Here is a 27,128-nt window from a genome sequence, read left to right as displayed (position 1 = left end):
AGTTCTAACTAAGTTGGAGGCACAATGACCAGACTTGGGAATTGCTCTTGTGGCTAAGGAGAGAGAACAAAGACAGATATGTCTCCTCTCTCCTTGGACAGTCAAAGAAAAAACAAAACAAAGGAAGGAGGGGCAGATCAGCTTGCCTGAGCGTATCAGTCTACAACAGAAGGAAGTTAGGTAGAGAAGAGCACAGAGGTAAAGGTAGGCAAGCCTAGCCAGCTGGAGAACCCTAGCTCTATGTTCCTTCTGGAATACAAACAAAAGAACCCAAACAGGAGATGCTCTTGCCCCATTTTAACACAACCCCCCCCCATAAAACCCTCCTATTCTGAAGAGCTGGGCCATCTTTACACTGCAATGTTTACTGAATTGCTTACAAGAGTTAATCTTATCCAAAGAAATGGTGTCCTTGGTTGAACTTCTCTTGCCATTTTTGGTTGCTTTCCATGAGTCATTTACAGAAGCCACTGTGTAAAGCAAAATGGGTTTTTATTATATATAGTTATTAATATTATTATTATTTCCAACCTCAAGAAGAAATAGAGCATTCAAATTGTGATTTGTCTGGGTTCCCCCTCCTCCTTTCCCCACTTGCGCAAGTGAAAGTCTTAGTTCATACAGAACAGGAGTTTGAATATTATTGTTGGAAATACTACTGTGGCTGATTGGCATGGCTACCTGCATGTAAAAGTCCTTAAGTTATATACAGTATATGTGTTTGGAAAGTTCCTTGGGATATACTACAACAGTGTAATCCTAGACATTTCTGCACAGAAACTCAATGGGACTTACAACCAGATAAAATAGGATTGCAGCCTAAGTGGCTTCTAAGGCAGTTTTTAGCTGGTCTTTGATAGACTGAGTTGATGTCCCAAAATTCAGCCATCCTTGGTTAACATATAGCTATTGTGTGCCATATAGTGTAGTGTGGTGTAGTCGTTAGAGTGATGGACTAGGACCGGGAGACCAGGGTTCAAATCCCCACTCAGCCATGAAGCTCACTGTGTGACTTGGGGCCAGTCACTGTCTTTCAGTCTGACCTACCTCACAGGGTTGTGAGGATAAAATGAGGAAGGAAGAACCATATATGCCACCTTGAGCTCCTTGGAGGAAAGGTGGGATATAAATAAATAAATAAATAAGCAATAACAATAAGCAATAACAACCCATAACTTTAATTTATTTTAATTGAAGTTGCATTGAAAACCAGCATAATAAGGGTGTAAACCTATACCCACATAACTTTGGAGTAAATTTCATTGAACTTACTTCTGAGGATTATACTATAAAGCCCCCCCATTTTTTAAAACCAGTTCCATGTTTTCCCAGATGCACCGTGATGATATTTAATATATTTCAGTCAAATGATGACATAGTGGTGCTATCTGGGCAGGACATGGGGCAGAAGACTGGGACCCCACTAGGCAGAATGAGCAGCCACCACCCCCCCCAAAAAAAATCCAGCAGGGCTGGCTTGCAACTTTTTGAACCAAGTAAATAAATGTGCATTGCCATCTAAGAGAGGAACCCCTATAAGACGATTAAGTCCAGAGTAGAAAATTAACTAAGTGCTTCACTGTCCACACTAGACATTTATATCAATCTGAAACTTCATTAGCTGTTCAGAGTTTCCTAAAAGAATCTTGGGGATTTGTACCATAGTGAGGTTGTTCAGAGTTCTCTGCTATAGATTCCTCCCCCACACAAAAAATCCATAAAAATCCCTGGAAGAGGGGATATGAAACAAGTTTAAGTCTATTCAATTTGGATGCACCCCAAAAGAGGACAAACTGAAAAGGGTAACTGGTGAATTTTAATCAGAACCTGGGAATAGTATAAATTCATCTGGGCAACAAGAAGATTCATCTGAGACAAGATAGTATAGATTCATCTGAGACAAGAAAAGACCAAAGCAGCCTTCCCTAAAGCTGTGGCCCTCAGATGTTGCTGGACTACAGCTCCCATCTCCCTGACCATTAGACATGCTGGCTGGGGCTGATGGAAACTGGAGCCCAACAATGACTGAAAGGCAGGTTGGGGGAGGCTGGATTAGAGTCTCTTCCAGGCCTGCAGTTTTGTCTCCTGATTGGAAGTCAGCATCAACAATCATGAAGCAACATGTAAATCAGAGGAGCCCTGTTATTCTCCATATATTTATGGTGCCCTGTCAGATTTGCTTGGCATTCATGGACCCCACTCATGTTTCTGTCCAACTGGTAACCAACCCATAGCACTGGACTCCCATCTTTTCTCATCTTTAGGTCAAAGACTTTTCTGTGTGAGGACCAACTATCCATGTATATTAGCCAAGGTTATCCAAAAGCTTCTTCTTTGGTAATGCATCATCTTGAGCAGCTGGAGCAGGAGTCTGGTGTAACCTAAAAATATAAAAAATGCCCTATTGGATCAGATCAAGACAAGAGCTCCTTTCTGGCATTATTTCTTGAGCAGCAGTTAGTCAGATTTCTCTGGAAGCTCATGAACAGGACAGGACATTGAGGGCATCTGCCCTTCCCATTTTCTTTCCCCAATGTATGTGGCAGTAAGAGGTATACTGCCTCTAAACAGGGAGGTTTCATTTGGTTCATCATGAGTGGATCTATTGTGTTGTCTGCATTCTATTGCTGTGATTAGAGGTGGGGTAAGAGGATTATGTGTCTGGCCAGGGATGGGAGAAGAGGGGAGTGGGACTGCCATCCCTGTGATGGTGAAAAGGGGTAGGTATGGAGGTGGGCAAAGGTATACAGAGGAGAGGAGGAGGGTGTGACGATCCCACCTTTGGCTCCCTGTCAGGTTCCCACCTGCTTGTGGCTACCGCCTTTCACTAGGCACCACCTCAGGACACCACCAGTCAGGATCGCCATTCTTATTTTTTCTCACTCCACTCTAGCACAGATCTCACAAGATCCCACTGCTAGGCAGCACCACCAGCCACTCCCTGTAAACAATACTGCTAGAGACTTTGCCTCAGTCTCTCTATAGCTTGTTACTTTGTGTCTGGGTGCCCTTGCTGTCCACAACCTCCTTGTATCTTTGTCTATAAAGCATACAGTCCTGGGTTGCTCTGGATACTTGACGTTGTAACAATATCTCCCTTCACCGCTGCCACCATTAGATACAGTTTCCCTTCAGCCTTGGTAATTACCCTGCCCTCCCTTCTGGTCTGTGTATTCCCAGCCAAGGATCAGGCTTTTGGTAAACCAATAAAAGTATTTATTTGATAACACCAGGAAATAACAAGATTACTTTAGGAATGTTTAACAAGCATATGGTTTCATATAGTGTCACTCTTTATGTTTCTGGTCTTATATATACTGTCTAAATATCAGCCAAATATAATCCAACCCTCCCTCAGAACTCTGCCAACCAACCCATCCAAATAACTCTCCACTAACGACTCTCCAACCACTCTCATCAACCGACCCCCTCTCAACTATCATCCTCCCATTTATACCTTCAGCCATTCAAAACTCAGCCAATCATCATCCAGCATTCTCCAGCCTTCCAACCCATGCTCTCCCCCCTCTCATTCAATTCACTTACCATATATCCCTTAATAAACCCGCACTTACCATATTTACAGGTTTTAACATATAAGTATATCACAGAGGGCTAATAATATCAAAGCCCTTGGACCTCTGCTTTGCCCACTGTATCTCAGAATCTGGGGATGCCGGTCAGCCAACCCACTGGTCTGGTGGTGTTGCTGCTGAATGCCAGTATGTCCAGATTGAATAAAACATTTATCCATGATTTCTTGAATGATTGGACCAACTTGGTGTGTATAATTCAGGCCTGTGCAGATGAGCTGGGTGGCCCTATGCTAACCCAGCTGTGTCCACCTGGGCACTCAATGCAGCACCAGTCTAGATCAAAGGGTAGGATGGGGGGATCACTATCATCCATTAAAATTCAACGTCCCTGGCCAGAAGACCAGACCGCACTATGTCTGGGTTTGAGGGCCTGTTCATAGTGTTGGGTCAGAGAAACAGAATGAAGATGTTGTTTGTGTATTGCTCAACCTGCTATACTAAAATCTCCCTGACAAGCCTGCAGAGGTAGTCTTGGATGTGGTGTTGCAGAACCCCTACATGGAGAGGGGGAGCGGGACTTCAATATACATGCTGAGGCTCCCCACAATGGGCCAGCTCAGGACTTCATGGCCTCTATGACAACCATGGGGCTGTCTCAGAACATCACTGGTCCACCACATATAGCCAGACATACCCTCAACCTGATCTTTGCCACAGAGCAGATTGGTAATACTCCATTGATTAGGGGGCTTGGTGTCATAAGTCCATTGTCATGGATGGATCGTGCCCTGGTGAGATTTGGTTTGAATATGGTTACCACATGCTGGTGGGGCGGGGGAGGCCTATTGAGATGGTCTGCCCTTGGAGACTTATGGAATTGAATTCCTGAATGCTCTGGGGGATTTTCTGGCTGACATGGCTAGCACTCCTGTTGAAGCTCTCTTCACCCTGTGGAATGGTGAGATACATAGAACCATCACCATGATTGCCCCTGAGTGTCCTTGCTGTCGCTGTGGAGCATGTAAGTCACATTGGTACTCTAGTGACCTGTGTGCAATGAAACAGAAGGGTAGATAACTAGCACACAGGTGGTGTATATCTTGGTGTAAACCTGACTGAGCATGTGTGAGGTCACATTATTGTACCTACCACATGTCAATGGCTGTGTCAAAGAAATCCTACTTGCCACCATTACATCTGCAAGGAGCTGCCTGGCAGAGCTGTTCCGTAGTGAATGGGCTTTTGTCATCTGGCCAAGAGAGCTTCGCTCTGACACCCTCAGTGGCCTACTGTAATAGCTTTGAGAGGCACCTTAGAGACAAAATTGCTCAGACTATGAAGGAGTTGGATGCCACAGCTAGAACAAGTCTAGTAGACGCATCCAGTGCACTGTCTGTTCCATCTGTTCTTGACCAGTTTTGATTATTGTGGCCTGAGGATGGGGGCAAGCTGCTTAAAGAAGTGCAGCTGACCACCTACCCCCTGACACCCATCTTGGCTTCTTAGATCTATCTGTGGGGGGTTGACTGAGTGGGTCCAGGGCAGATCAATGTTTTGCTGAAAGACAGTTGAGTACCATCCACCTTGAAGGAGGAAGTGGTGCATCCCCTTCTTAAGACCTCCTTGAACCCAGAAGTATTAAATAACTATCGCCCAGTAGCAAATATCCTTTTCTTGGGCAAAGTGCTTGAGAAGGTATTGGGTTTTATGAGATAAAAACAATGGTAGTCCTATCTCTAGCAGAGCATAATTAGCAAAATGGAACTGAGAATTAACCAGCCCACCTTGCCCCTCACACAGCCTAGCTGAATAAAGCAAACAAATCTTCTCTAGTAAGGTAAATAAAATAGTCTTTACTCATGATCTTTCATGCCTCAGTGATACAGGCTTAGCTTGGAGAGAAAAATAAGAATAAAGAAAGTTCAGTCCGTGATGTGAATGTTCTGGCAGAGAAGCCCATTGTGGCTTCTTTCTCCTGTGGTTAATGAATAATATGCAAAAAAACAAACAAACAAACCTTCAACTAACTCACAAACACAGGGAAGGAAGAGAAGGGAGAAAAACAGGACATTTCATCATAGTAAACAAACATAGAGCTGTCCCCAAATCTAGCTAGAAGGGACATCTCCCTACATTTGTACTAAAGTATATGAGCTTGCTTATTCCCAACAGAAGGTAGTAGCAGTCTAGCTTCAGGCATACTGGAGGAGACTGAATATCTGGATACATTTCAGTCTGGCTTTAAGCCTGGTCATGGCACTGAAACTGCCTTGGTCGCCCTGGCTGATAACATTTGTTGTGAGAGAGATGGAGGGAGTGCAACCCTGTTCATTCTTTTTTTTATCTTTCAGTGGTTTTTGATACCATTGGCCATGGTATCCTTCTGGAGAAGCTCAGGGGGGTGAGGGGCACTGCACTTCAGTGGTTCTGCTCCTATCTACAGGGATGATTCTAGAAAGTATCTATCAAAGGCTTCTGTTCAATGCCATGGGAGCTTTCCTATGGTGAAGGGGATGACACTCACCTCACAATATGTGGATGACACTCACCTCTGTCTCTCTGTTCCATCTGAAGGGAGAGATTCAGAGAGGCATTTTGAGGTGCTAGACAGATGTCTGGAGGTGTTGATGGGCTAGATGTGGGCCAGCTAACTGAAACTGAATCTTGAAAAGACAGGGGTATCATGTGTTCCAAGTTTCTAAGTCCAGGAGCTGGGAAGATAGCCTCTTCTGGATGGAGTTGCTTCCCCTAGAAGGAGCAGGTTTGTAGCTTGGGGTACTACTGGATCCAACATTGTCACTGTAGACTCAGGTAGCCTTGGTGGCTAGGAGTGTCTATTTCCAGATCAGGCTGGTTCATCAGCTATATCCTGTTTTGGACAAAGATTACTTGGCAACAGTACCCCATGCTCTGGTAACTTCCAGATTGGATTATTACAATGTGATCTGTGTGGGGATGCCCTTGAAGACAACTTGGAAACTTCAAAATGCAGCAGCCAGATTACTGGCTGGGGTTGCTTTTAGAACTTGTATAACCTCTGTTCTAAAACAGTTGCATTGGTTGCCAGTTCATTTCTGGGCCCAATTCAAGGTGATCACATTGGAGTTTCAAGCCTTAAACAACTTAGCCTCCCAATATGTTAGAGACCATCTCCTTCTCTACAGACCCTCTCTGATGTTAAGATCAGCAAAGGGGGGCTTCTTGATAGTTCTGCCACTCTCAGGGGCTGGAGGATGGTGGCCCACAAGATGGCTTTTTCTGTGGCAGCCCCTAACTTATGGAATTCCCTTCCTTCAGAGGTATGTCTGGCACCTTTTCTGTACAGTTTTCAGCAAATGCTAAAGGGACACCTCTTTACCTTAGCCTTTGGCACTTGAGAAGTATGTTTTCAAGATCCACCCTATTCCTGTGAATGTAATATGTTTTGATTGATTTTAATACTGTATTTCAAATTTCTGTAACCCTCCCTGGGATCTACTGGTGAAGAGTGGATGATGATAATGATGATGATAGATGTATTCTCTATTAATTTGTCTAATTAATCTCCATTAATCCTCTCCCTCTTTGAAGCATTGTGAGAAGCAGCACTGCATATTGTGGCATTGATGAATTCCATAATAATGACAGAATCCATAAAATGAAGCAATATTGTGGCATTGATGAATTCCATAATAATTACAGAATCCATAAAATGAAGCAATTTACTGCACACACAGACATTAACTCTCTATCCCAGGGACAGGGAATCTGTGCCTTGTCAGATGTTGCTGGACTCTGTATCCCTTCAGTCCCAGCTGGCATGGCAAATAGTTGGGGATGATGGGAATTGTAGTCCACCAACATCTGGGGTGGTGCACAGGTTCCTCATCCCTGTTCTGCTCTTATTTTATTGTGAGAACTGATAACCCACAAATATCTGGGCTCCCAGGACCATAGAGACAGGAGACTGTCAGCAGACACAGTTGCTATGAAGGGATACTTCCCACATACATATGTGCAACATGTAACAAAAGGAGGATACCAAAGAAACCCTTAATAGTCCTGATATTAAGGAATCATTGCAGATGAAAAATAGTGTTATGATGTTGCAGTTCAATTAATTACATAATCTATTATACAGCTGATTACGAAACATTACTGTGTAATGATTACATAAAATACATAAAAATACGAAGTTATTGCACTTACAGTTGGGTCAATATAGTAAGCATACGGAAGAAAATGAAAACTTCCATTAACACCCTAATTGGAGTCCATTAAAAAAAACCCTATTCCAATAGCTGGCAGATCTGAAGTTATGTTTCAGCATATGCTTCAATCATAAATTAACCCACAACAACCATCTTTGTGCCAATGGGAAGCCATCAACTGCTTTGATTCCATTGCTACTGAAAGCTTCTTAGATGGAGACAAAAACCATCTTGTGGTACCTTAAAGACAAATTTATTGTAGCATACGTTTTCATGTACTAGAACCCATTTCATTATATGAAATACATTGGAAGTGTTATCCTCAGTCTGCAGATCTCTCTCTCCACAAACAATACACATACAACCAGGTACATATTTATAGAGGAGGAAAAAAATATAAACTGGCCCAAAACCAATGATCTACAGTCTGTGACACCACAATTTACATTTGTTTCTTCTCTGTGTCCATGTATTTGCAGACTCACAATAGCACTGCATACATTTGATGAAGTGGGCACAAGTCTTTAAGGTGCCAGAGGATTTTTCTGGGGTGGGTGTTGCAGTGACAAATTGGACTAGCCCTCTGGAATCTGTCTCAGGTGCATATTATTGTGTTGTTGCCGGTTAACTGTGATATTTGTATAACAATTACAGTTTATTAAGCTAACCTTTGAGATCCCACTGAAGAGTTTCTAAAAGGACTGTGGATGTTCTCATATCTGTTAAAGAATGTATTGTATGCATTTATGAAGTATATAGATATGTATTTATCTGTGTAATAGACTAGAATATGCATTTTGTTCTCTGTTATGAACATTTATGTTTAAAGCATATGCTGAAATGGATTATCAAACTGATGAGATTTTTCTCAGTTTGATGGATATAATTTAGGAGCATGGCATTATGAGAAGTTTAATTTTTCCTTTATGTGTTTCATATATTCTGAATCAATTCACATTATTTATATAGTAATATGTGTTTGTCACAAAATGTTTCACAACTTTTGCTTGCTTTCACATTATCTCAGCCATAATGACTTAAATAAATCAGTTCAAGGCACATGTAGTTACATCCAGGGCTGATTCACACATATCTACACTAGATTGATGCACACGTTTGATGACTGACAGCTGGATGTGAGAACAGATTCAGTTGCAAAGTGTTGTGTTTGAGGCTGTGTGAATGTTATTTATATATGGTGTTTTACTGGCAGAAGCCAAGTCACATACAATTTATTACTTGATGGTATAGTCATCAAGTGATGAACTTGCATGTGGTGAATCAAGCCCCAAATACTGAGTAATAAAATGATATATGAATATGTGAGTTGTCACAGGAGGAATCTCTGGATGTGTAGAAGTGGCCACTGATGTCTAATGAGTTAAAACAGTTACTACCTCAGCTATCTCTTTGCACACATTGGTCGTTCAGTATCTGACATATTTTCTCTGAAGCACTTGTCAGGGAGTGACTTCATGCCAGCATGAAACTACCTATTTGTGATTTTCTGCATAGTCTTCCAACTCCAAACTGAGGATCTAGACCAGCACTTCCAAACTGCCAGTATTATGCTACTAAGTTGTTGCTCTTGACTGTTCCCTGGGAAGAGGGATCAACTATTAAACCACTCTGGGAATTGTAACATTTTGTCCCATTTGTGAAGCATAAGGTAGAGATACACTTACTGTTCTGCCAGATCCAGTCTGTCCCTACCTGTGTTTTCTGAAAATGGTAGCACATTATGGTAGTCAAATCCTCCCACTTTTACTGTAAAACCTGTTGGGATAATTTCAAGTGCATTTTAAAAAAAAATTCCACTTCAGACAGATTTTGCAGCTGATCAACAGATCAACTCATTGCCCCTGCAGGTGTGGCTAGTAGATACATTTTGCTGTAGGCAACTAGTGTGCTCACAAGCATACCATTGGATGTGTATACATGTATAGTTACTTGGAGTAAACCCCACTTAACACAGTGGAACTCTTCATTTGAGTAAGCATGTTTAGGATTGTTCATTTAGCCTACAATCCTATGCATATTTTACTTGGGAATAATGTACCACTGAACACTGTTGCATAGAATGTCTGCAGGATTTTTCCCAGCATGGGTTGGGAGGTTAATACTTCAAATAAATAAATAAACAGGCATAACTAACATCAGATAACAAGTCTATAAATTATGGTAGAGCTGATAACTGAGTGGTGGCATGGCTTGGCTGGATCTGACCCCTGAGAAATTTGTATTCCAGGTCTACCTCTGCTGTTGATTCTAAAATGGGTAGACCTGCTGCCCATCTATAGCTGGACCTAGCATCCAGACAATGTATTTTCCACTCATTGCTGAAACCATCAGTTCTTTTCCCTGTCTCTTTTAACCTCTTCCAGCACTTAATTAATTGCATCGCTGATACAATCAACTTCAAAGTCCCCTCACCTCTGCATTTTTCTTTTCTATTTTTTAAAAAATCCAGACATCAGAGTTAACAACACTGGATTTCAGGGTTGCCATATAATATGGTTATAATAATGAGGAACTTTATCTGCATTGACATTAACAGAATAATATTAAAAATATTTACAAACAGAAGAAATCTCATTTTTTGGTATGAAATAAAATCTGAATTAGAAAGATCAAGAGCTTCTGTTGTTGTTGAGATATTTTGTTCTTCAGTTAACACACTACTCCCCAAACACAGCTATGCTAAGTTCCTGGGTACTTGAACTATTTTCTGTGGGGGTGGCCAGCCCCCATTGGGACTGGTGGGGCAGAAGACAGGGAGCCCAACAGGAGGTGGAGCCAGGGCCAATTACAAGCAGAGACAACCAATTCTAGTTTTGTTCCCATGCTCCTCCCTGCTGAGTTCTACAAAGGCAAGGAGGAGGGGAAAGCTGACAGCCAGGACCAGAGCTTGGAAAAGTTACTTTTTTTGAACTACAACTCCCATCAGCCCAATCCAGTGGCCATGCTGGCTGGGGCTGATGGGAGTTGTAGTTCAAAAAAGTAACTTTTCCAAGCTCTGACTGATTGTAAGTAAGGAGGTACGCTAGTGGGAGCTGGCTGACTGAAGGCAGACTGAACGTGGTGGAGCAGTACCCCACTTGCCCTAATGGACCAGCCTTCCAGCCATCACTTCTCCATCAGGGAAGACCTGGAGAAAAGGCTTAAAACAAACCCAGAGTCTAGATATTGGGTATTTCACTATAACCTTCTCTTTGTCTAATTGGCTAGATCTGGTTTCCTAAATTTCAGTCATTGCTGTTACTTCATTCATTGGCTAAAAATACTGAGAAATTGGGCTAGTTTCTCACAAGACAAATGAGGAGAATAGTGCCTGCACGTGGGCAGATCCACACCATACATTTAAAGAACATGACGCCCCTCCCCCCCCCAAAAAAGGGGAACTGTGGTCTGTTAAGGTTGCTTAGAATTTGTAGATCTGTGAAAGCGAAAACACCGTTCCCAGGATTGTTTGGGGGAAATCACGTGATTTAAATGTGCACTTGAATATGCTTTAAATAAATGGTGTGGTACAAATACTAGACTCTTGCTCTTAAAAAAAGACAAGCAAGCTGGGAATCGGAATTACTGTTCATGCGGAGGATCAATTGTCCTCCTTGTCTCTCTCCCTGTGGATGCCCCTACATAGGATTGGGCTGTGAGGCTGTGATCATAAATATCTTTACTCAAACGTAAGTACCGTAGAGTTCAATGGGTTTCATTTCCTTCATGAAAACCCTTTTCATAGGGTCGCCATAAGTCGGAATCGACTTGAAAGCAGTACATTTACATTTAATAAGTTTAGGAGTGCAGCTCCGGAGGTCTCTTCCCACCCACCCCCTTTCTTTAAAGTCCCAAATCTCCACCAGGTCTCTCCACGCAGAGAAGGTCCTCCAGCCCCCAGATCAGAAACTCACTCGCTCTGTCGTCACGCAGGTAGATGATCAAGGCGCTTTTGCCTTGTTTTATGCTCAAACTCTCAGAAACACGGTAACTCAAGTTTATCAGAAAAGGCGCGGTTAAATGTTGCTTCGGTTTGGGGCGTTAGGAATCTCACGTTCGTGCCCAATTATATTTAATACTTTTATATTCCCTATTTATTTAACTTCTCCCTAGACGCCAGGTCTCCCTCCCTCCCTCCTTCCCTCCTTCCGTCCTTCATTTCCCAGCAGAAGTTCGGCTGTTCTTTTCATGTATTCCTTCGTTTGGGCTTTAATTAATTTCTAAGTATCTTTTTATTCCTCCTCCTGCTGGGAAATGATTCTAGTTTAGCCCTATATTCTCCCCCCACTTCCGCCTCCGTTTTTTCGCCCTATCTGGAGCGGCGGTTTAATGAGGATGGTTTAATTGCTCCTGTATGCGGACTGCAGACGAAACGTTGGGCTGAATTATCTCTAATTCAGCCCAACGTTTCGTCTGCAGTCCGCATACAGGAGCAATTAAACCATCCTCATTAAAGAGCCTAGAATTTGCTTTCCTTATCCAAATTGCCAAACCTGTCTTCATAAACACAAGCCCCACTTTGTTGTTGTTTAAGCGCCTGTGTTGTGTGTTTGTGCGTGTTAAGGTGTGTGTGTGTGTGTGGGGAGGTCATTTGAAAAAAATATATTTCTTTCTTTCTTTCCCACTCCCGATGCTATTATGGAAGATGCATATACCCTGAGAAACGTCTTGCATCGAAAAGTTTCTCTTCCAAGCCACATAGTCTTTAATCAAGAATTGCCACTATAATGTTATTTCCCATTGCTACCCCTTTTCTTCCTTTTAACTCGCTTTTCCCGCCTAATTTTAAGTTCCACGTAAATCCAGCAAAATAAACATGTCAGCAGGGAGACTAACGAGTCAGGCCGCGGTGAGTAACGGCTCTCCCGATATGACAAATACGGTAGATTAGGAACCCGAGTACGCCATCCATTTGAGTGAGACAGAGGGACTGAGGAGGGCTCCCAGTTGGCCTGCAAGAGAAAGGGTCGCTTTAAAATTGATGGCTCGGCAGGGCCCGTTATTATTAATAATAAAACATCTCCGGCCTGGTGAGTAATCTTGAAAAGGGTTTTTTTGGTGGGCTCTGAAATGATTTACAGCTTTCCCACGGGAGGGTGGCTGAGACTGTGTATTGGAGAATTTGGAGGACCGGAAGGAAGGAAGCTCCTCCAAACTAATAACGACCTCAACGCTCCAAGTGTGGATCCTTATGTAACCCAAAGGGCATCATCCACGCACTGGAGGGAGGTACCTGCTTAAAACAACAACATTAGGGTTGGGGGAAAAACACTAAGAGTGGGGGAAACCCCCCAAAACAGCCCAGGAAGGACTGCCAATGCGTTTAGTGGGTCTGGGATGCTGATTGACAATGGGAAAAGGGGGATGGAATGGAGTATCCTGGGAAAGAGCATGACTGGTTAGAGGCCTGAGTAGGAGCGCCCCACACTGCCACATTTTATTGAGAGTCCTACTTTGTTGCATGGCTATGGTTGACTGAATAAAGCTCAGTTGGCTATCAGGAAAAAATGGTACACAGGCTAGGGTGGACTGCCTTCAAGTCAATTCCAATTTACGGTGACTCTATTAATAGGGTTTTCATGGTAAGCGGTATTCAGAGGTGGTTTTACCAATGCCTCCCTCTGAGGCTGAGAGGCAGTGACTGGCCGAAGGTCACCCAATGAGCTTCATGGCTGTGTGGGGATTTGAACCTTGGTCTCCCAGGTTGCAGTCCAACACTCTAAAAAAGGTGGGTTGGAGGATGGCTGGATGAACAAATTAAAATGGACTGTTGGAATGTATGAGGTTCAACTCCAACTTGTGGGTTGAGTCTGCATGGAGTTAAAAAGGGTAGCTAGAGAGGAGACCTCTTGGTTGCTCGGCTATACCTGTCCTTTGATCTCCTGCTGTCTCTCCCTTCCTGCTCCGATATGCAGAGGATGTTGATCCCAGTTCCTTCCCTCCTTCCAGTCTTCTTCTCTCTCGAGAGGGGAGCAAACATATTCTTTTGTCTCTCCCTCTCATCCAGCATGAGGGTGAGTACTGGGCTCAGTGCTTGTTGCTCCAATTTAGCTAGTTAGCTAGATATAGGACTCTTTCCTATCAAGCATGTACTTCCAGAATAAAGTAGTTATTTCTTATTTTAAAGCTTAAAGTCTCTGTCTGACTAATTTGCAGGGAAGGTAGAATCTTAGCAAAGATTCAAACACACACACACACATAAGCTTGCTCAATACTCTCCGTTCCGCTACGCAACTCTGCAGGGTCCTACAGGACATTGGTCCCAGCATCCTATATGGACCAAGGTAGCTTTCCAGCCATTGGTGGTTTAATTGCTCAGGGCAGCAATACTCTGCTTCACTACTTATACCGACCAAGAGAAGATCACAACCTTTACCACTGGTAAGCAGTGAAACAGCGGAGATGGAATTTTAAGAGAGACAACTAACCTTCAGTTAGAGATTATTATGTATAGATGAATGTCAGCTCAATCCCATATAATCTAAATCCCACTGAATTCAGTGGGGCATATTTCCAGGTAAGTGGATATAGGATTGCTGTCTGATTTTCAAGGGACTGAAAGAGGACAAATTGCCACTGTTTTTAACCATAACAGCAGAAAACCCAGGAAAATGCACCTCTGGCACAGAAGAACAGGTATTTTCTGTTGTGGTACCCCAGATGTGGGAACTCCCTCCTCAAAGAGATACAACTGCCCCCTTATCTGTGTTTAGGCGTCAGATTAAGATGCATTTGGTTTTTTATCCAGGTCTGTGGAAAGGACTGATGTGAGATTTAGACAGCTGTTGGATTGTTTGATCTTCTAACCAATGTTCGAGTGTGTGTGTGTGTGTGTGTGTGTGTCTATCTATCCTGTATCAATCTGTGTATTTTAACAGAAGATGTGTACTACCCTGGGGATCTTTGGGCCAAAGTGCAGAATAAAAATGTAATAAATAGATGTCATTCACTGTGGATCCTTGTTGACTATATTAACTGAAATGGAGACTTGGGTACTTCATTACAAGTATGCTGAAGGCATGCTTTTAAACATCTGGACCAGTAAAGTAATTAACAGTTTAAAGACCCCGAGGTCTTTTTTTACTTTTGAAAAAGTATAGTTCAGATGGTGTCCAGGTTCTCCAAGCCAAGTGAGGGTCTTTTCAAAGCTTCAAAAATATATAGAAGAGAGCTTAAATCAACAGGTTGAGCCCCACAGAGTTATGGAAGGGAGGAAGATAACTGGTGAATTTAGGGGTAGTCAATGTGACACCCTTCAGATGTTCTGGACTACAGCTATTCTCAAACCTGACTGTACTGGCTAGAGATGATGGGAGCTGTAGTCTACAGACCCAGTGCCTGCAGGAAGAGGAGAACATCGCTGCCCAGGGAAGGAGAGCCTGCTGCTGCTGCTGCTGCTGCTCCTCCTCCTCCTCCTCCTCCTCCTCCTCCTCCTGCTCCTCCTCCTCCTCCTCCTCCTCCTCCTCCTGCTCCTCCTCCTGCTGCTCCTCCTCCTCCTCCTCCTCCTGCTGCTCCTCCTCCTCCTCCTCCTCCTGCTGCTCCTCCTCCTCCTCCTCCTCCTGCTCCTCCTCCTCCTCCTCCTGCTCCTCCTCCACCACCACCACCACCCTTCCCTGTGGGACCTCTGCCTTCTGCCTGGCAGACCTGCATCCTGCAGGACCAGGCCCCAGGTACCCAGCCAGCTGGGACTGATTGCTACCACCTGTCCCTCTTTGGAGGGATACATAAGCCGGCTGGCTGAGGTGGCCTGGGTGTTTTTTTGTGTGTTGCTTTTTTCCCCCCTTTCTCTTTTGGGGGGTTGTTTTAAGGTAGGGCGGTGAGAGGTAGGGGAGGTTCTTGGGGTGGAGGCCCAGGAGTGGTGGGAAGTGAATGGTAGGGGCAAGGGCCTGCCTGACTGGCGAACAGGGAGGGAGATATGTGTAGACCAGGAGGGGATACTGTGAGAAGGATGGGGAGCCATGATATTGAAAGGCTGGGCGGCAGATCCTGGAGAGGCGCAAGTGGCAGGCCACGCCAGCATAGGGGAACAAGGGATAGATGCATAATATCCATCCCCTGTTCCGGACCTATTCACAACCAGAAGATAACTGGGGGATGCAGAACTCCATCCAACCTTCGACTGCTGTTGTGTAATGCCAGGTCTGTGGTACAAAAAACAGCACTCATCCATGACATGATATTGGATGAGAACACAGACCTGGCTTGTATTACGGAGACCTGGCTGGATGAGGCCTCAGCTCCCATATTGGAGGCCATGTGTCCAGCGGGTTTCCAGTACGCACAGCAGCCGAGGATTGGTAGGCGGGGAGGGGGTGTGGCAGTCATCTATCGGGGATCTCTGGTTTTCGCCAGACCTCCTCTCCATGAGACCAAGTTTGTTGATTGCATGTACTGGAGGTTGGGCCCAACGGGCAGTTTAGGGATTCTGCTTGTGTACCGCCCACCCCACTGCACAGCAGACTCCCTGACCGCGGTGCTTGAGGTGGTCTCGGACATGCGGTTACGTTTCCCCAACCTTTTGGTTGTGGGGGATTTTAACGTACATGCTGAGTCTATCCTCATGGGAGCCCCTCGGGATTTCATTGAAACCATGACTTCTTGGGATCTGCACCTCAGTAATACAGGGCCCACCCATGTAGCCGGTCATGCTATTGACCTTGTGTTTGTTTCGGGAGGGGAGGGAAGTGTTCTGAAAGGGAGGGTTGTTTCTTCTAACCCTGTGTCATGGTCAGATCACTACCTGGTGAATATAGACCTCTCGATGCCACACACCCTCCGTAGGGGACAAGGACCCATTAAGATGGTCCGCCCCAGACGCCTGATGGAACCTCAGGGATTCCTGAATGCGCTGGGTGATTTGGAGCTGACTGAAGGTCGCCCGGTCGAAGCCCTGATGATGAAGTGGAATCAAGAGATCACTGGGGCTTTGGATCGGGTGGCCCCAAAACGTCCTCTCCCCCTGAATAGAACTCAGACAGCGCCCTGGTATACACCATGGTTGCGGGGTCTGAGGCAGGAGGTGAGACAACTTGAGTGCCGGTGGCGGAAATCTCTCACTGAAGACGATCGGACACTGGTTAGAGCAGCAATAACTGCCTACCAAGTGGCAATAAAGACAACGAAGAGGGAGTTCTTTGCTGTCTCTATTGCATCAGCAGAGTGTTGTTCAGGAGATTGTTCCAAGTGGTCCGAAGCCTGGTCGGTCCAGTTGCTCAGGAACCCATGGAGCAATCGAAAATCTCCTGTGATAATTTTGCTAAACACTTTGCTGATAAAGTCGAGCGCCTGACGAGCACGATTCCGCTCGCCGTGGATACAGGTAGTGGGCCAGGGTCGGCCAGTTGCATTCCGGTCCGGTGGGATCGGTTTCAGCCTCTTCTCTCTGAGGAAGTGGACAAGGTGCTCGGTACCATGAAGCCAACCACCTGTCTGTTTGATCCTTGCCCTTCGTGGCTTGTTATGAGTTGCAAGGAGAGACTGAGCGAAGGGATCAAGGCAATGGTAAATGCATCCTTGAAAGAGGGTGCAATGCCATTAGCCCTCAAGGAAGCGGTGATAAAGCCCATCTTAAAAAAACCCTCCTTGGATCCCCGAGAACTGAATAACTTCCGCCCAATATCTAACTTACCATTCTTGGGCAAGGTGATTGAGCGAGTGGTGGCCAAACAGTTACAGACACACTTGGAGGAAATGGATTATTTAGATCCATTCCAATCGGGTTTCAGGACTGGGCATGGAACTGAAACAGCCTTGGTCGCTCTGGTGGATGATATGAGGAGGGCGCTGGATAGGGGGGAGTATACCTTCCTCGTCCTCCTAGATCTCTCAGCGGCTTTCGATACCGTTGACCACAGTATCCTTTTGGATCGCCTTGAGGGATTGGGAATGGGGGGCACTGTTTTACAGTGGTTCCATTCCTATCTCTCAAATAGGCACCAGAGGGTAGCTTTGGGAGATGAGGTTTCAGACCCTTGGTCTCTTAATTGTGGAGTACCACAGGGCTCTATCCTCTCTCCCATGCTGTTTAACATCTATGTGAAACCGCTGGGGGCCATCATCAGGAGTTTTGGGCTGAAGTGTCACCAATATGTGGATGACACTCAGCTCTATCTCTCATTTAAGTCCTCACCAGAGTTGGCTGTAGATACCATGTCCAAGTGCCTGGAATTCGTAAGTGGATGGATGAGAGAGAACAGGCTGAAGCTGAATCCTGACAAGACTGAGGTGTTGCTTGTGGGAAACAAAGGGAGGCTGGGTATTACAGACCTGATGCTTAATGGGGTGAGATTACCCCTGAAAGACCAGGTCCGCAGCCTAGGGGTCATCCTTGACTCCCAGCTGTCCATGGAGGCTCAGGTGTCAGCAGTGAGTCGGGCAGCTTGGTATCAATTACATCTGATACAAAGGCTGCGTCCCTACCTTCCTGTTCATCTGCTCCCACAAGTGATACATGCCCTGGTCTCCTCTTGCTTGGACTACTGTAATGCGCTCTATGTGGGGTTACCCTTGAAAACGGTCCGGAAGTTACAGCTGGTACGGAATGCAGCGGCGCGCTTGATCAAGCACAGCCGTCGCCGTGATCACATCACTCCAGTGTTAATGGATCTTCACTGGCTACCAGTTGTCTACCGGGCCCAATTCAAGGTGTTGGTATTGACCTTTAAAACCCTAAACGGTTTCGGCCCAGTTTATCTGAAGGAGCACCTCCAGAGTCACCAATTATGCCGCCTGACAAGATCAGCCTCACAAGACCTTCTCTCGGTCCCACCGGTTAAAATAGCTAGGCTGGTGTGGACCAGAGAGAGGGCTTTCTCGATTGTGGCCCCCACCTTCTGGAACTCCCTTCCTCTTGATCTTCGACATACTTCCTCCCTGACAGGTTTTCGCTGAGCCTTAAAAACCTGGCTATTCAGGCAGGCCTATGGGATTGGGGAGGGTTAGTTTTATGATGTTTTAATTGGAAACTGATTTTAAATGACTATGACTGTGTTTTATTTTGTATATTGTATATGATGTATTGTTTTTTATTATTATTGTAAGTCGCCTAGAGTGTCCATTAACCTGGACAGATAGGCAACCAATAAATAAAATTATTATTATTATTATTATTATTATTATTATTATTATTACAACAGCTGAAGGGCTGCAGTTGACTCCCATGGGTCATTGAAAAGAATAAACTTGATCAAAAAGCTTAGTTCAGGATGTTTACAGCACAATCCAAACCATGTCCACTCAGAAGGAAGTCGTAATGAATTCAGTGGGGCTTAATTTCAGACAAGTGGGGTCAGGACTGCAGCCTTAGGCTTTGGTCCTAAACAGGCTTACTAGGGACTAACACAGTAAGACTTACTTGGAAGTAACTATGCATAGGATCGTATTGTTATGAGTCTGATTGTCAGGAAATATAAAATGGAGGGACAGAGTTCACTTTTCTTAAAAGGAAGAAGTGACAAACTCCCATGTGTCTGTCTGTGGAAGTGAGAAGAGATGCCCTCCCCTTCTCCTGTTGGAAGTGGGGCAAGAGCAACTCCTGTTTTGTTCTTTTGTTTATGTTCCAGAAGGAAGATAGAGTTAGGGTCCTCCAGATGGATAGGCTTGAATACCTTTACCTGTGATGCTCTGACTGACTTCCTTCCATCACCTAGACTGTTACATCTTTAGGGAACCTTACCTGCCCCTCCTCCTCCTGCCCTTTCCCTTCCTTTCTTCTCCAACTGTCCGGGAGAGAGGAGCAGTACCGCCCCTAGGCACCGGGAAGTGGGGCAGTTGCCTCCTGCCCCGCACTTTGAGGGGCCCTGCGCTTGGCAATCTGCGTATATAGAGTGAGAAGCACTGGCGGAGTAAAAGCAATACGATTCACAGAAACCTGCGACCGGTGGAAGAGATAAGACATGTGTTTATTCTAAGCCAACCATTCCTCCCCTTTCCTTAGTGAGAATAACCTCATAAAGCCACAGAGGTTGCATTTGCATTTGCAGCCCCTGTTGCTGGTTCCGGAGCGAGGGATGTTGCATGGAACTTCTTTCCCCCGAGAAACCAAACTGCAACAGAGCAAAGGTTTACAAAGTTCTCCTCAACCCTTCTCGCTCCCCCTCTCGCTTTTCTTTGGCCTTCAGGCACAAGGCGCATGCTCAGGTTTACACAATTTGTGTACTGCATGAGAGGAGGAAGGGAAAACATGAGGGTTAAGCCCAGCAAGAAAGCGAGGTGGGCCTCAGGAACATTATAGCAATAACAATGTTGGTCTCAGCTACTCTGGGCTGGGGTCTGAAGGGCTCAAAGAGAGGGAGAACAGCCACCTTTAAGACATTACCCTTGAAAGACAGATAGTAATATAATTTTTCTCCACAACAGGAGTGAGGGGTTGTGGTGGGGGTCTTAAATATCATTATTTGAAGCAGCCCTTTGCTCCTGTTTCAATGGAAGGGTAAATATATCACACACACCCTGTGTGTACGCTCAAACTTAAGGTTGATATTGGAGGGGGCTTTAATAAGTGGGGTAATGGGAGCCTATCCGGCCCTCTTCTTGGAGGGTAGATTGCTTTTCTCACCCCCCCAGGCCTGTGGTTAGTCCTTAAGCAAATAAAAAATCACTGTGCAGCTTCATTCCTTCAAGGGATAGATAGTGTATGTTGTTGCCACCTCCCTCCTCCAGGCTGGGGCTAACTGGGGCGAATGTCTTCCACTATTTCACGCTCCTTGGGAATTTGTAAGTCAGACTTCTGAATTTGCACCACAGTCGGCTTTTTCCTTCCCAGGAATGGTCTTGAAATGATACTGTTTTGTAAGCTGTTCATAGCTGTCTCTGTTACATTGAAATAATGTGGGGGGGGGGACTATGCTTTTGGCCCGGGCCCCACACATGGTAAGGGCAGGCCTAGAGAGGAGACACCTTTTGTCTCTGCTCTCTCTCTCCTAGCCATGAGGTCAACTCCCACACCTGGGCATTGCACCTCCAACTTAGTTAGAACTAGGTATGCCTTTCTATCTACAATGTATTTCTGTAAATAAAGTAGCTTTTCTTATTTTACTAAGTCTCAAGTCTCAGTGATCCTGATGCAGGATAAAAGCCTGATTTCTTAGTTAAACGCACACACATGCCGGCACACTCACATTTCTAACTGCTGTTACTCTGCTGCTGTGCTTAAACTAAATTTAGCACACACACAGCAACAAGGGTTATGGGCCCAGCAAACTAAGTTGAATTGCCAGTTGTGCCTGAAGCTATAAAGGGCTAAGTGCTGTGTGTAATTAATAAAGGAGACTTTAAGTTAAAAGGAAAAGCAGAAGAAAAGATAGGAAAGGATGGCTGAAATATCAATGCTTGAGAGCCGCGTTCCGAGGCTTGAAAAGGATAACTACGGATTATGGAATTTGTGAGGCACTGCTTGAAGGAGAAGATTTGAATGGAATTCTGACTGGTCCTGAACCCTCGGCGGAGGATGAGACTGCCACAGCATCATGGAGATGTAAGCATGCAAAAGTAAAGTCTCTGCTTATTTCTGCAGTATCAAATGAGGCATTACATGTTTGCGTAGGATGCAACAATGTAAAACCGATGTGGGACAGACTAGAAGGAATATATGATAAGAAAACAAAAAGGCACATGATGTATCTTTACAAGGAGTTATTTTCTATGAAGGAGACTGCTGAGAGAGGTAGCCTGAGTAAACACTTGGAGAATTTTACAATGCTACTGGCTGAGCTCCAGAGATGTGGGAAGAATCTAGATGATGATATAAAAAAGGTTTTGCTTTTGAGCTCTCTCAATGATGAACATAAATTAATTTGCTGTGTGATAGAAAATTCTGACCAAAGCCTGAGTCAGATTATATCGTATTTAAAGGACCAAGATTTTAAAGAGAGACAGGAACGCAGTCTGTCTCAAGAAGCAAACCTTGCTAGAGGCAGAGATGGAAGGGACAGAGGGATGAGTCATCGCCCGAATCCACAAAAGGGCACAGACAAACAGACGGAAGTTCTGTTTTAAATGTGGCTCTCCAAAACATCTTCAAAGAGACAGCGATAGGTGGCAGACAACAGCAAGCCCTGACTTTAAACAAAGGCCCGCTGAAGTAAGAGAAGCCCCTAGGCAAACTGAAAAGACAAAAACAAAGGCTTCAAGTTACTATGTATCTCATGAGGGGAAGGATGATTGCAAAAGCAGATTTTTAATTGATTCAGGATCCACCTCACATCTTGTAATTGATAAAAACCTGTTTACAAGTTTTAAAAGTCACAAGCAAAAGATATTAACAGTGTCTGGACAAATATTCTTTTGTGAAGGAATTGGTACAGTTGAATTGCTGTGCAAAATGCCAGATGGCCAAAGGGAACTTCAACTTAAGATGTGCCTTTATGTTCCAGATTTTAAAGACAATTTAATAAGTGCTACAAAAATAATGGAATTAGGAGGTGAACTTTATATGAGTGGAGAGTTTTGCTATGTTCTAGGTGAAGGAGTAATATGCTGCACTGCAAAATTTAAAGATGGTCTTTTACACTTAGAATATCTTGAAACTATGCATGCAAATGTGGTCAAGGAAACCTGTAATTCTGAATGTTTGCATATCTGGCATAGAAGGATGGGATATGCCAGCTTAACCAGAGTAACTGCTCTAGAAAAACAGAATTTGGCAAGAGGCATTAAAATGGGACAGTGCAAATGTACACAGACTTGCGAATGCTGTATTAAGACAAAGAGTGTGAAACCAAAATTTCCTAAGAAAAGTGAGAGGAAAACCAAAAGGCCTATAGAATTAATTCACACTGATCTTTGTGGGCCAATGAAAGTGCCATCCCAAGGTGGAAATTTATACATGCTTTTATAGATGACTACTCCAGGTATACTACAATGTACCTGCTAAGAGAGAAAAATCAAGTACTTCAAAAATTGAAGGACTATATCAGAATTGTGTCCAACAAATTTGGCAGAAAGCCACAGATCACAATGCAGGGGAATATGTGTCCAGGGCTATGTAAGACTTTGTCCATGAGGAAGGCATAGAGCACCAGACTACAGCTGCAAACAACCCAGAGCAGAATGGGGTAGCAAAGAGAATGAAAAGGACCCTTGGACAAATGATTCGTTCCTTGTTAGAAGATGCACAGTTACCAAAGAAGTACTAGGGAGAAGCTGCGGTTACTGCCACTTACCTGCAGAACCGACATCCTGCATCTGCAACCAACAAAACACCATTTGAACTATGGCATTATAGGACACCAAGCATGTCTCACCTTTGTGTATTCGGGTGCAAGGCCTTTGTGCACATCCCAAAACAAAAGAGATCAAAACTTGACAACACTGCCAGGGAAGTAATATTCATTGGATATTCTTCAACACAGAAAGGATACAGAGTAATAGATCCCAAAACTGGCAATGTTGGAGTATACAGACCTGTCCATTTTGATGAAGGAAAGTGTGCACACCAACCAGAAAGGGTGCCACACCAAACAGATGACAGCAAAATGGAAGAAGAAACTGAGTTATTTTTCCACTACAGAAGGTATAACAATAATACAACTGCAGAGGTAGGTGAGGAGTCTGAGCCACAAGAGGCAACAGAGCCAGAAAGGGCAGCCGAAGCACCAGCACCCAGACGCTCTGAACGCACCAACAGAGATGTACTACCAGAGAGATTTGCTTACCTCATGAGAGATGAACTTCCAGTACCAGAGACCTGGAAAGAAATCGAAGCCTTACCCAAAACTAAAGCTGAGAGGTGGAGGCAGGCAGCCAAGGAAGAGCTGGAAGCTCTATAGAAAAGTAAAACTTGGACACTGACCAAGCTTCCTCAAGAAAGGAAAGCTGTAGGCTACAAGAGGAAATTCAAGAAAAAGCCAGACACTAAAGGAAACGTTGAGAGATACAAGACAAGTCATCAGAAAACGTCTGTATGTCAGTACTATTACCAGGCCAGATGTGGTGCTAGCAGTGGGATACCCAGAGCTTGGAAAAGTTACTTGTAGTTCAAAAAAGTAACTTTTCCAAGCTCTGGGGATACCTGTGCCAAAAAACCAGCTCGCCAACCAAGAAGGACTGGGAAGCAATCAAGAGGGTGGTGAGATATCTAAAGGGGACTACAGCCATGAAACTGAAGCTAGCAGCTACCCAAGATGCCAAACTAGTGGAATATGCAAAGGCTACTTGAACTGTTTAAGGATTTAGGTATCTCTATACCTGGGCATGTTGTGATGCATGAAGACAACCAAGGATGCATCAGACTCATGGAGTCAGAAGGAGTGAGTTCACAGAGCAAGCACATAGACATGAAGCACCATTGGGTTGAACCAAACACTCGTTGAGAAGCGGTGTTCGAAGTGGGGCAAGAGCGACTCCTGTTTTGTTCTTTTGTTTGTTCCAGAAGGGAGTCAGAGTTAGGGTCCTCCAGATGGATAGGCTTGACTACCTTTACCTGTGATGCTCTGACTAACTTCCTTCCATAGCAGACTGATATGCTTAGGGAAGGTCATCTGCCCCTCTTCCTTCTGCCCTTTCCCTTCTTCTCTTCTTTGACTGTCCGAGAGAGAGGAGACATCTTTGTCTCTGCTCTCTTCCTCCTGAGCCATGAGGGCAACTCCCAAATGTGGGTGTTGCACGTCCAACTTCATTAGGAAAGACAGACCTAGTTCTAACTATCTACTGTGTATTTCTATAAATAAAGTAGCTTTTCTTCTTTTACTCTCAGTGATCCTGATGCAGAGAAAAAGTCTGCCCCTCAGGTAAATGCACACACTGGCACACACACATCTCAGACGGTTGACGATCTCTGCTCATTTATACAAATTTACATAACTATTTATTTTTATTATTTATTTGATTTATTAGTTGCCCATCTGGCTGGTTATCCAGCCACTCTGGATAACAAGAAGGAGGTGGCTGTTTTATTGTAAAATTTGAGGCTGCTTCTGAGCCAAGCAACTATGAGTCACCCTGAGGCTTGGCTGTGGATTGACTCTACTTGGCGCAAGAGTTTGGCTTCCTTCACTAGAACAAACTGCTGGCTTTCCCATGCCAGCTCCCTCCGTCTGATAGCTCTGCTCTCCCTGGGGACCAGGACGCTAGTTCAGTAGGGCAGGGGAACCAAAATTCTGCAGACTCTCCAATGGAAGAAGGGAGGGAGGGACTTTCTGCGTGAAAAGCAGATGTTCTCCTACTGAGCTCCGTTCCTTCCCCAAGAACGTCATAAGAACTTTAGCAATGTTAAGAGAACAAACTGTATTGCAGCAATGGAATTTGTGCCTTTAGCATGCATACAGAGCATAGGCCTTTTCCTAAATAATAGTCCCTACGTGTGTGGAATCAGTGAGCTGGTATCCAGAGACGTGCTCCTCCTCCTCCTCAATCAGTCAATCGAGTAAGTTCTGATTCGGAATCCTTTCTTCTCCTTATTTGCAGGTGAAGACGATCACATTCATGTCCAGCTTACAGACGTCCATAAAGTTTCTGGATGGCATTGTGGGAAAGAGGATGCTCGACAATAGAGGCCAGGGATGCGGAACCTTTTTCAGCTTGTGGACTACATTCCTTTCTAGGCAACCTTCCAAGGGCCACGTGCCAGTGGTGGGCAGAGCCATAGGCAACAGTAGATGGGGCAACGAATGCACATTTCTATGGCAGGGTAGTTCACTCACACTCTCTCACTCTCACTCCAGAGAAGCAAGAGGCATTATCAGTGTTGGGGGAGAGGAGGGGAGAGGAAGGCAGGGCCAACGGGGGGGGGGGTAATCTGGAGATTGTTCAGAGGGCTAGATAAGCCTGGGCTTACTTCTGTGTAGGCACGGTTAGGATTGCAGCCATAGAGGCAAACATATCTCCCCTGAGATGACACATTTCTCTCCCCCTCCCCCGCTTGAGGTTCCCCATCCCTGAGACTGACCTTAGGTCTGATCCAGCAAAGAAAAAAAAATCTTATCTCGGTTCTCTGTACAACCACAGAGACAAATAGCAATGTATTTGCTTCTTATGCCCTTCTTGAGGTGCCTCCACTGGCGGCGGGGCATTTAGTCAATTTCGGATTTTTGACTGAATAGTCTCACTGGCCCACCGACCCACTTTTTGAGATGCTAATAATGTGCATCCCTTCCCTTGCTTCCCTTGTTGGAAAGTGGGCAAGATCAACTCTTGTTCTTTTGTTTGTGTTCCAGAAGGGACATAGAGTTAGGGTCCTCCAGATGGCTAGGCTTGCCTACCTTTACGTGTGCTGTGCTCTGACTTTCCTTCCATGTAAATTGATATGCTCAGGGAAGCTTATCTGCCTCTCCTCCTTCCACCCTTTCCATCTTCTCTTTTTCCGACTGTCCGAGGAGAGCTGATTCACAGAGTTGCCATAAGTCATAGTCGACTTGAAGACGCATAACAAGTCTCAGTGATCCTAATGCAGGGTAAAAGCTTGCTACTTAGGTAAATACTGTTATGCTGTATGTAATTGTGTGCTTAATTTCGTTTAAAGCAACATCACAGCAGCAGAGTAACAGCAGATGTTGAAATGCGAGTATGCACGTTTATCTAAGAAAGCAGGCTTTTATCCTGCAACAGCATCACTGAGACTGGAGACTTAGTAAAATAAGAAAAGCTACTTTATTTATAGAAATACATTGTACATAGAAAAGCAAACCTAGTTCTAACTAAGTTGGAGGCATAACGCCCAGGTGTAGGGGTTAGCCTCATGGCTTGAAGAGAACAGAGACAAAGGGAGTGGAAAGGGCCAAAGGAGGAGGGGCAGGTAAGCTTCCCTAAAGACATAACTGTCTAGGCGATGGAAGGAAGTCAGTCAGAGCATCACAGGTAAAGGTATTCAAGCCTATTCATCTGGAGGACCCTAGCTCTATCTCCCTTCTGGAACATAAACAAAAGAACAAAACAGGAGTTGCTCTTGCCCCACTTCCAACAAATACACATACTGATACACACGCATCTCAGGCCATTGAGGATCTCTGCTCATTTATACAAATTTACATAACAAAAATGTGGCCACCCAGTCCTTCTGTGTGGAGGAGTCTTCCTGCACATTCCACATAATGGGGCCCTGGATTTCTACACCCAAATCCAACCTTGATTGCACCATTACTCTGTTGCCATGTGTGTGTGTGTGTGTGTGTGTGTAGGTGTGTGTGTGTGTGTGTGTGTGTAGGTGTGTAGAATAATTGGGAATGAATTTGACAGGGATCAAAATGCCAGGAATCCCCCCCTTCTACAGTTTAAGGCTGCAACCCTAACCCCATTTTCCTGGGAGTAAATCCTATTGAATTCAGTGAGATTTACTTCTGAGTAGGCATGGTTAGGATTGCAGCCATAGAGGCAAACATATCTCCCCTGAGATGACACACAGGCTTGTTGACACTGTTGCACACTCCCTCTTTCTCTCCACAAACATATACAGCAACATCACAACACA

At 44.6% G+C, this 27,128-nt stretch overlaps 2 long non-coding RNA genes across 3 annotated transcripts; one reads left to right on the top strand and one right to left on the bottom strand.

The window, feature by feature from the left end:
* Window positions 1–1,216: 1,216 nt before the first annotated feature.
* LOC133382070 (uncharacterized) lies at window positions 1,217–11,921 on the bottom strand. Of its 2 annotated transcripts, none has more exons than XR_009761783.1 (3): window positions 11,641–11,921; window positions 9,412–9,502; window positions 1,217–2,381 (listed from the first exon to the last, which is right to left on the bottom strand). It is a non-coding gene; the product is annotated as an uncharacterized LOC133382070 (long non-coding RNA). The 2 variants fall into 2 exon arrangements; XR_009761784.1 differs by having other exon boundaries at window positions 9,440–9,502.
* Window positions 11,592–25,697, top strand: LOC133382071 (uncharacterized). Its single transcript, XR_009761785.1, has 2 exons — window positions 11,592–11,659; window positions 25,130–25,697. It is a non-coding gene; the product is annotated as an uncharacterized LOC133382071 (long non-coding RNA).
* Window positions 25,698–27,128: the final 1,431 nt, after the last annotated feature.

Source organism: Rhineura floridana, chromosome 3, assembly GCF_030035675.1.
Source record: "Rhineura floridana isolate rRhiFlo1 chromosome 3, rRhiFlo1.hap2, whole genome shotgun sequence".
Classification (NCBI taxonomy): Eukaryota; Metazoa; Chordata; class Lepidosauria; order Squamata; family Rhineuridae; genus Rhineura; species Rhineura floridana.
This window is presented reverse-complemented; position numbering and strand designations above follow the sequence as displayed.